Source organism: Urocitellus parryii, chromosome 5, assembly GCF_045843805.1.
Source record: "Urocitellus parryii isolate mUroPar1 chromosome 5, mUroPar1.hap1, whole genome shotgun sequence".
Classification (NCBI taxonomy): domain Eukaryota; kingdom Metazoa; phylum Chordata; class Mammalia; order Rodentia; family Sciuridae; genus Urocitellus; species Urocitellus parryii.
Genome location: NC_135535.1, coordinates 135,910,909 through 135,922,107, shown reverse-complemented (window position 1 = coordinate 135,922,107; position 11,199 = coordinate 135,910,909). Strand labels below are relative to the sequence as shown.

Genomic DNA, 11,199 nt, shown 5'->3' with positions numbered 1-11,199 from the left:
TCAAAACTAAGATTTCATCTCACGCCAGTCAGAATGGAAGAGGAAAGGAGGGGTAAGAGAAGAATAATACAAGTGGAAGAAATGATTTACAGTAGAGGGGGTAGAGAGAGAAAAGGGGAGGGGAGGGGAGGGGAGGGGAGGGGAGGGGAGATAATAGAGAATAGGATAGACAGCAGAATACATCAGACACTAGAATGGCAATATGTAAATCAATGGAAGTGTAACTGATGTGATACAGTAATCTGTATACGGGGTAAAATTGGGAGTTCATAACCCACTTGAATCAAACTGTGAAATATGATATATTAAGAACTATGTAATGTTTTGAACGATCAACAATAAAAAATGAATTTTATTATTAAAAAAAAAGAATACAAACAACAGTAAGTGTTGGCGAGGATATGGGGGGAAAGGCACACTCATACACTGCTGATGGGACTGCAAATTGGTGCAACCAATATGGAAAGCAGTGTGGAGATTCCTTTGAAAACTTGGAATGGTACCACCATTTGACCCAGCTATCCCACTCCTCAGATTTGTACCTAGATGACTTAAAAACAGCATAATACAGTGATAGAGCCATGTTTTATAGCAGCAGCATTCACAGTAGCTAAATTTTCTATGAAATGTGGATGCTGATCTATAATGGGGGTGGGGTGAGGGAGCATGGGAGGAATGGAGGAACTTTGGATAGGGCAAAGGGGAGGTAGAGGAAGGGGGGAAATTGGGGTAGGAAAGATGTTGGAAAGAGATGGACATCATTACCCTAAGTACATGTATGAAGACATGAATGGTGTGACTCTTCTTTGAGTACAACCAGAGAAATGAAAATTGTGCTCTATATGAGCACAATTCTATGAATTGAAATGCATTCTTCTATGATGTATAACAAATTATAATAAATAAATTCATTTAAATTTAAAAAATAAAATAAAATAATTTAAAAAATGGTCCTGGTTATCAAAACAACTATATCATATATTAAGACAAACTCTTGCACTATATACAATCTTCCCAGGTAACGTCTGAATCAAAATGAACACATAACTGAGATTGAGTTTCTGAATTCATTTGGTATGGATCTACACCTTGATCTTAATGCCTCATGGGTCCCTATCAATCTATTCTCAGGGGTGAGAGAATGGCTTTGTCAGCCATGCTGGTAGAAGATCAGATAACAGGCCAGCTATTTGTTGATTTGGGAATCATGGGATAATCACTCAAAATCTCTGAATGACAGTGACTTAAATAGTAAACAATAGGTTTAAACAATTGTTTATTAGGCAGAAATATTTTTAAGCCACGTGATTACTATTAAGAAAAAAATAGTGGCTGGGTGTGGTGAAGCCTGTAATCCCAGTGATTTGAGAGGATGAGGCAGGAAGATCCCAAGTTTGAGATCAGCCTCAGCATCTCAGCGGGGTCCTAAGCAACTAAGCAGGACTCTGTCTCAAAATTTAAAAAGTATAAAAAACTGGGGATATTGCTTACAGGGTAAGTGCCAGTGAGTTCAATTTTTGGGAAAGAAAGAAAGAAGGAAGGAAGGAAGGAAGGAAGGAAGGAAGGAAGGAAGGAAGGAAGGGAGAAAGAAAGAGAGAGAAAGAGAGAGAAAGAAAGAAAGAAAGAAAGAAAGAAAGAAAGAAAGAAAGAAAGAAAGAAAGAAAGAAAGGAAGGAAGGAAGGAAGGAAGGAAGAAGGAAGAAAGGAGGAAGGAAGGAAGGAAGGAAGGAAGAAGGAAGAAAGGAGGAAGGAAGGAAGGAAGGAAGGAAGGAAGGAAGGAAGGAAGGAAGGAAGGAAACACAAGTGTCAGGCACATGATAGGAGCTCTAGCTCAGAACAAAACACTCAAAACATCCTCTGTCTCTCTGTATGCTCTAGGTACTTAACAAATACACTTTTTAAATCCATAAATTACTGGTTAAAGTTTCATTTTTATAACTCTCCTCTGTTGTTAAATAAAATGGTAAAATAATTAAAAGTATAAAAATGTAAAATAGTAAAAGTATATGAGACTGATATTTTGTTACAAAGTATTTCTTTGGGACCATTCCTGGAGACTCTTCTTGAATGAATATTATTTATTTTACTGATAGGCAACTAAGGCACTAAAAACTTATATGTCCTTTTTTTTGGGGGGGGGGATTTGTCAAATGAAAGAACAAGATTTTTCAGTGTTTGTTTCCTAAACTGATTGTTCAGGCCTATAACACTAACTGAAATCTGAAAGACTGACAGAAAAACAAGTCACCAGCAAAATCATTAGCATATAACTGACAGGGCCAAACACATAGCAGGAGTTTTCTGGAACAATGGCAATAGAACAACTATAAGGATTATATTTATTGTGTCATGGCACACAACAGTGTACCCAAGTTTTTAGTCAAAACTAGTTTGGATGAAACACCTCACCACAAGGAAGCTAGTTCTGTAGGCAATGTACTTAGTAGCATGGCAAAATACAGGAACAGACAAGGGACAAATACTTACAAAGAAAATCCAGTTTTCCATTGAGAAGTGCTTGTTAGAAATTGTTGCAATTACTCTCACTAATCCTCTTTTGCTAATTTCATAGTTCCACCTGTTAGCTGCAGGGCAGGCTGAATAAATGTTAGCTGCAGGGTGGGCTGCACACTCAACCCCTACCCTACTGGTTCCTTATTGATTGTTTGTCTCAAGGCTGAACACTCAGCCCCTCTCAAGGCTGAACACTCAGCCCCACTCAAAGCTGAACACTAAGCCCCCACCCGTCTGGTGCAATGGAAACCCACATCTGACCCCTGCCCATTCTGCCTGGGCAGAAGATGACATCCTTAGCAACTACTATATGATCCAATCATTGTTTGCCAATAAGGCAGCTTGCAGACCCAGAGACCCCATTAGATTTTGGCTATAAAAACTCTCCCCTGCCAGAACATTCTCTCTCTCTCTCTCTCTCTCTCTCTCTCTCTCTCTCTCCTCTTCCTTCCCTGTCAGTCAGACACTGCCTGCTGCAATAAAGAACTCTTGGTTACTCGGAGTGTAGTGATCACTTTCCTTTCACCACCTATTTTCTCTCTCTTTGTGTGATGCAAACAAGGCTTTTCCTTTCACAGAGAGAACCACTGGAAAAATGACTCTCTTATAAGTTTGATTACTCTGATCCATACATAATTGTCTTATAGAAGCTTACACGGAAGCTCTAAGGAGACAGTAGCAATTCTTGGAGTATTAAACAATGGAACCAATTAAAGACAAAAAGGAAATGACAAAAGACTGTGAATTGCCACTTTATCAGTGAGATAGGAGACATTAGTATGTTCAGGAAAAAGTGTCCCGTTTTCATTTTCAGTGCAAAAGAATACAAAGAATCTGAAATTCAGAAGTTATCATCCTGAAGGCAGATCAATTTGCCAGGTATGTACACCTTAATCAATGAAATGATATTGTTTTTATCCAATCTGGAGTGCCAGTGGGAAGCAGCCTTTGACTTTCCTGGTTCAGTATACTGTTTCCTTCAACAGTTTGATTTTCTCTTATTTTTCTTTCAGTTTTCTTGTCTATGTTTCTCCATATTTCCCCACATTTTAATATATTTTTATTCATTTTTTTAACTTTGAACTTTTCCAATTTTTCAAATATCTTTTTCTGTTATTGTATTATTTTGAACTTTTCTCCATTTTGCAAGATGTGTGTGCACTGTATATGGTTGTGTTTTCTCACTGTGAATAGATTTTAAAATATACATATATTCATATTAGCAATACATTCAAATGACTGCTTTCCTCTTAGCCTGTTTGTAGTTAAGCCTTGGTTTGACATAGGTAGGTATAATTATCCGTGGGTTTCAGTTGTTTTGATGTTACCTTTGATTGTTTGCTTGCACAGAGTTTTTATCCCCTTATTGAAACTTCTTCAATCTCTTCCCCAACTAACAGCCAGATTTTCCTATTTCTTCTTCCTTAATTTTTTATTTCTCCTTCTTTACAGCAAACTTCCATATCCGAGGGATCTTTCTTTACTAGGACCTGGACAGGTCCCTCCCTTTGTCCTGAGTCCTGCCTTAATACTCCCTGGGCTGCTGCAGGGAGTCTGCTTGCTGGGTGCCAGATGCCAGTCATAGCAGTCCTTGGCCTTGAGGCTTTTCTTAGTCAAGGCTGGACACTTCATGTAGGAGGCATCTTCTGTTTCCTGGGCCCCACAGCTTGGCTGCCTCCTCAGCCACGGGCTTCTCCCTGCCTTTGTCCAGCTAGATGAGCACTTGGACATCTTCTCTGAGATCTAACTGCATCTCCACCAAGATGATGGGAGCTTTGGGGCAGTGGCACTGGATATCTGGCGACCACTTCTCACTGACGTTTTGAAAAGAGGTGGGGCTCACCACACTGAAGTAGAGCTGTAAGATGTCTGCGTTGGTACAGCACAGGGCCCTCAGCTTGTCAAACTCATCCTGTCCTGCTGGATCACTGAGCTGGAGTCTCACAGGCTCACTGACACCACACCAAGAAGTTGTTCAAGGCAGTGGGGATGTATGTACTTGGTGGGATAGCTTTTGGTGGTGTAGCTCCCACCAGGCTGGTCTTGCCCACCATGCCATCGCCTACCAGCGAGCACTGGACACCATGCTTCTTGGCGTCAGCAGTGCCCTGCCCAATTTCTGCCCTTTGCCCTGGGCCCCAGCTCTCAGCTCCCAGCTCGATTACTGGGTCACAGTGGCCAGACAGCATGGGCCCCAGTACTGTGGGACCATTACTCCTCAGCTGGGCACAGACCAGAGGCCACCTCTGGGGCAGCTCTACCCCCAGCTGCAAGGTGGCCCAAAATGCAAGTTTTAAAAAAATTACTATAAGATTCTTGAGAAAAATCTTTACTGACACTTTGAGGAAGCTTTCTTATTTTTTAGTTAGTTTTTTTCCCTTCGGCACGATCCTTCTCTCTGAGCCAAGGCTCATGCTGCGGTCTCATGCCTCAGCAGCAAAAGTCCAGTAGATTTTAACTTCCAATAGTTCTCTTTCTATCTGTAAGTATCTGCTTCTCTCTATCTCCATGGGATATGTCCTGTTTATCTGTACAAAAGAGTACATGGACTTGTTTCCCCAGTTTGGAAGCAAGATTTGCTGATCTAAGATGTCTTAGTCATTTTAATGTATAAATGCTTCATTTTTCTGGTTCATTTAGTTTACTTTAGGTAGTGATACACGTTTTTTTAATGATGAAAAAGAAAATATCACCATGGACACTATGGAAATATATAGAAAAATTAGAAGCTATTTTGAAAATTTATACTCCAATAAAATAGAAAATCTTTTTAGGGACATTTAACTTACACAAAATGAATCATGGGGACAGAAAATTTAAGCAGATCAATTTCAAGCAATGAAATGGAAGACTTCATCAAAAGACTTCCAACAAAGAAAAATCTATCAACCAGATAGATTCTCTTACACCAATCTTCCTCAAATTATTCCATGAAATAGAAAAGGAGAGAACTCTTCCAAATACTTTCCATGAAGCTAGTATCACCCTGATACTGAAACCAGACTATAACATATCAAAGAAAAAAAAACTTCAGACCAATATCTCTGGTGAACATAGATGCAAAAATTCTTAATAAAATACTGGCAAATAACATACCAAAAATATTAAAAAGATAGTGCAGCATGATCAAATAGGGCTCATTCCAGGAATGCTACATTGGTTCAACATACAGAAATCAATAAACGTATTTCATCACATCAGTAGACTTAAAGACAAGAATTACATGATTATTTTATGATACGGAAAAAGCATTGACAAAATTCAGCATTCATTCATGCTCAAAACACAAGAAAAACTAGGGATAGTAGGAACATACCTCAACATTGTGAATGCTAGAAACTTTTTAGTATGCTAAACCCAAGGCCAACATCATTCTAAATGAAAAAAAAAAATTGTAAGCATTCCCTCTAAAAACTGGAATAAGACAGAGATGCCCTCTATGACCACTTCTATTTGACATAGTTCTTGAAAACCTAATCAGAACAATTAGAAGAAGGAAATTAAATTGATCTGAATTGGAAAAGAAGATCTCAAACCCTCCCTATTTGCTGATTACTAGATTCTGTATCTAGAAACCACACCCCCCCCAAAAAAAAAACTCCACCAGAAATCTTCTAGAACTCATGAATAAATCCAGCAAGGTAGCAGGATACAAAGTTAACACCCATAAATCAATTGCATTCATATACTCCAGTGATGAATCAGCTGAAAGTGAGGAAAAACTATCCCATTCACAATAGCCTAAAAAAAAAAAAAATCTTGGGAATCAATTTAACAAAGGAGATGAAAAACCTCTCTAATAAAAACTACAGAACACTAAAGAAAGAAAGTGAAGAAGATCTTAGAAGTTGGAAAAATATCCCATATTCTTGTATTCTTGGATAGGCAGAATTTACATAGTCAAAATGGCCATACTACCAAAAGAACTATAGAGATTTAATGCAATTTCTATTACACTTCCAATGACCCTCTTCCTAGAAACAGAAAAAGCAGTCATGAAATTCATTTGGAAAAATAAGAGATCTATAATAGTTAAAGCAATCCTTAACTAGAAGAGTGAAGCAGGAGGCATCACAATATCAGACCTTCAATTATAGTAACAAAAATGGCATGATATTGGCATGAAAACAGGAGACCAATGGAACAGAATAGAAGATACATGGACAAATCTACATAAATATAGTTATCTCCTACTAGACAAAGGTGCCATAAACATACATTGAAGAAAAGATAGCCTATTTTTTAATTAAATTTTTTTATTTATATATGATAGTGTAATGAATTACAAGTCTTATTACACATATAGAGCATAATTTTTAATATCTCTGATTATACACAAAGTATATTCACACCAATCCGTGTGTACTTTGGATAATAATGTCCATCACATTCCACCATCATTTCTAACCCCATACCCCTTCCCTTCCCCTCCCGCCCTTCTGCCGTATCTAGTTTGTCTATTCCTCCCACGTTTCCTCTTCCTACCCCACTATGAATCAGCCTCCTCGTATCAGAGAAAACATTCAGCATTTGGGTTTTTGGGAATGGCTAACTTCACTTAGCATTATCTTCTCTAATTCCATCCATTTACCTGCAACTGCCATGATTTTATTCTCTTTTATTTGTGGGTAATATTCCATTATGTATATATGCCACATTTTTAATCCACTCATCTACTGAAGGGTATCTAGGTTGGTTCCACAGTTTAGCTATTGTGAATTGTGCTGCTATAAACATTGATGTGGCTGTGTCCCTGTAGCATGCTGTTTTTAAGTCCTTTGGGTACAGACCAAGGAGAGGGATAGCTGGGTCAAATGGTGGTTCCATTCCCAATTTTCCAAGAAATCTCCATTCTGTTTTCCATATTGGCTGCACCAATTTGCAACCCCATCAGCAGTGTATGAGTCTTACTTTTCCCCCACATCCTCGCCAACACTATTGTTGTTTGTCTTCATAATTGCTGCCATTCTGACTGGGGTGAGATGAAATCTTAGAATAATTTTTATTTACATTTTTCTAATTGCTAGTGATGATGAACATTTTTTCATATATTTGTTGATTGATTGTATATCATCTTTTGAGAAGTGTCTGTTCAGGTCCTTGGCCGATTTATTGATGGGGTTATTTATTTATTTTTTGGTGCTTAGCTCTTTGAGTTCTTTATATACCCCACAGATCAGTGTTCTATCTAATGTGTGAGGGGAAAAGATTTTTTTCCAAGATGTAAGCTCTCTATTCACATCACAGATTATTTCTTTTGCTGAGAAGAAACTTTTTAGTTTGAGTCCATCTCATTTAGTGATTCTTGATTTTAATTCTTGCACCAAAGGAGTCTTATTAAGGAAGTTGGGGTCTAATCCCAAATGATGGAGATTAGGGCTGACTTTTTTTTCTATTAGGCATAGGATCTCTGGTTTTATTCCTAGGTCCTTGATCCATTTTGAGTTGAGTTTTGTGCATGGTGAGAAGGGTTTAATTTCATTTTGTTGCATATGGATTTCCAATTTTCCCAGCACCGTTTGTTGAAGATGCTATCTTTTCTCCAATGCATGTTTTTTGCACCACTGTCTAATATAATTGTAATTTTGTGGGTTAGTGTCTATAGTGTGTCCTATATTCTGTACTATTGGTCTACCAGTCTGTTTTGGTGCCAATACGATGCTGTTTTTGTTACCATTGCTCTGTAATATAGTTTAAGGTCTGGTATAGTGATGCCACCTGCTTCACTCTTCCTGCTAAGGATTAATTTAGCTATTTGGGTTCTCTTATTTTTCCAGATGAATTTCATGATTGCTTTTTTTTATATCTATGAGGAATGTCATTGGAATTTTGATCAGAATTACACTAAATATGTATAGTGCTTTTGGTAGTATGGTAAAGATAGCCTCTTTAATAACTGGTTCTGGGAAAACTAGAAGTCCATATGTAGGAGAATGAAATGGAAGCTCTATGTCTTAGCCTGCACAAAGCTCAAATTGGATCAAATCCTAGGTATTATAACAGAGACCCTGAGCCTACTAGGAGAAAATGTAGGCTCAACATTTCAACATGTTGGCATGGGAACTGATTTCCTCAACAAGACTCCTAAAGCACAAAAAGAAAAATTCAGAATCACAAATGGGATGGATTTAAACTAAAAAGCTTCTTCACAGCAAAGGAAACAATCAAGAACTTAAAGAGAGAGCCTACAGAATGGGAGATAATTTTTGCTACTTGCATCTCAGATAGTGTTGATCTCCAGAATATATAAAGAACTCAAAAAAAATCTAACACCAACCAACCAACCAACCCACAAACAACAACAACAAAAATCCAAATAGCCCAGTCAACAAATGGGCCAAGGAACTGAAAAGACACCTCACAAAAGAAGTACAAGTGGTCAACAGATATATGAAAAAAAAAATGTTCAAATCTCTAGCAATTAGAGAATGTAATTAAAATTACACTGAGATTTTATCTCACACCAGTCAGAATGGCAACTAATAAAGTAACAATAAATGTTGGGGGGGATGTGGGGTAAAAGGTTGACTCATACATTGCTGGTGGGACTAGAAATTGGTGCAACCACTCTAGAAAGCAGTAAAGATATTCCTTAGAAAATATAGAATTGAACTACAATTTGACTCAGATATCCCAGTCCTCAATATGTACCCAAAGGACTTAAAATCAGCATACTACAGTGACACAGCCACATCAATGTTCATAGCAGCTCAAGTCACAATAGCTAAGCTATGGAACCAACCTAGGAACCCTTCAACAGATGAATGGATAAAGAAAATGTGGCATATATACACAATAGAATATTAATTAGCCATAAAAAAAGAATGAATTTATGACTTTTGGTGGTAAATGAATGGATTGGGAAACTATCAATCATGCTGAGTTAAATAAGTCAATCCTGCGCTCTGCAAAAAATGCCAAATGTTCTCTCTTGCTATGAGCATGCTAACACACAATAGGGGGTGAAGGAGGAAAGAATAGAAGTTCATTGGATTAACCAATGAAGGGAAGGGAGGGGATATGGAAATAGGAAAGGCAGTAGAATAGATCAGACATAACTTTCCTATGTTCATATATGAATACGTGACCAGTGGAACTCCACATTGTGTACAACCACAAGAATGGAAGCCTAATTACAACAAATTATACTCCATGTATATTTGATATATCAAAATACACCTTACTCTTTTGCATATCTTTAAGGAACTAGTAAAAAATATATTAAAAAGATCTATTACATAGCAACATACGTTCATGAATAAATACTATCTTCCTCTACCTCTGGTATCTATCTATTTAAATTAGTTTGCCCTGAATAGAGTGAATATGTGCCCTCTGTCTAAAAGAACAAATGGACAGATGACTTGGAAATAACAGATTTATGGGTGCTGAAAATTTTGTTATTGTGGGACTTTATTTGTATCAGATTTGATTTGAGAGCATCATGCTTGAACTGCAAATGACCCCAACTTCCATGATTGAAGAGTCATTGGCAAGACTCACCTGTGATTATCATCTCTTTGCTCAAATGAGAGCAATTGCTTGAGGATGACATTTACAAATTATGCGGCTTGTTGTTATTATAACCGAAATCAGCAGTATTCATTGTCTTGCTCCTGTACCTGAAAAAAGTCATTTTTCTAAGCCTGGAAATATTTAGCCTGACAAGACCATGGGCAAATGAATAGTTATCAGCTCATTTTGATTTTTTAATGTCTTTCCACAATGTGTTTTTATGCTGTTCTTTGATAATTTTTGAATTACTGCATTACTTTTTTTTTTAAGATGACAGCTTATTTTTCTTTTTCTCCACTGATAGACTCTGTATAAGCAGGGACTATCAGTGAGTGTAACATTGTAAACTAAGGTAAAATATATTTGTGGAATTATCCACCATCTCATACTCCATCCTGGGCCCCTGTGAGATGTGACTGTTACCATCATATCCTCTGTTGACATACATAACATAGCAGTATTTTTGGTAAAAAAAAAAAATAGGTGATAAGATTAAAAAGAAAATAACTAAAAAGGTAGAATAGACAAAATGAGAATCTGGACGGAGGCATCGCTTTCCAGGAATGTGCGTGTACTGTCCAGTGGCTGTTAGTCTGTACCCCAGGGGCATGGTGAATCTGGGTGTTAGAAGCCCTTTATACCTGCAGAAATTTGGCATTATGTGGACTATGCAAGTAAGTCATGTAGTCACCCATAGGACTACATTTGTCTAGGGACATGGCAAATGTCCAAGGCTCCAGTATTCACCCAAAATGCGTCAGGGAGTATGTGGGGAGCAGTCAAATCAGTGGGTTCTATCCTAGGCAGGGAATTTGGAAACCAAGCGCTTTGCTACCCTTATCTCAGTGCTCTCACTAGAGACTCCCTAAAGATAACTCATGCTACTGGCCTTGCTTCTGCCTCTAATCACAGAGGGTGGGACCATCAACTGCTGATTCTCCATTCTTCATCTCAACACAAGCTCCCTGCTGTTCAAAACACATGGTGGCTTTTGTCCATCTTGTCCCTTATCTATAACTGTCTTCTGTGACCATCTGCTTCCCCATCAATACAGCATGTTCAAAAGGACTGTGAGTTGTGATTGCTCTGATATTTTTCTCCTTAGATCAGTTAGTTCTAAACATGCATTTTCTATTCAATTTTTACTATAAGTAGATTGCATTTAATAAAT

The 11,199-nt window shown here is 37.7% G+C and overlaps 1 pseudogene; it reads right to left on the bottom strand.

Annotated features, from left to right (window-relative positions):
- Positions 1 to 3,996: 3,996 nt before the first annotated feature.
- On the bottom strand, positions 3,997 to 4,702 carry LOC113176619 (rho-related GTP-binding protein RhoU pseudogene; annotated as a pseudogene).
- Between the last annotated feature and the right edge of the window lie 6,497 nt (positions 4,703 to 11,199).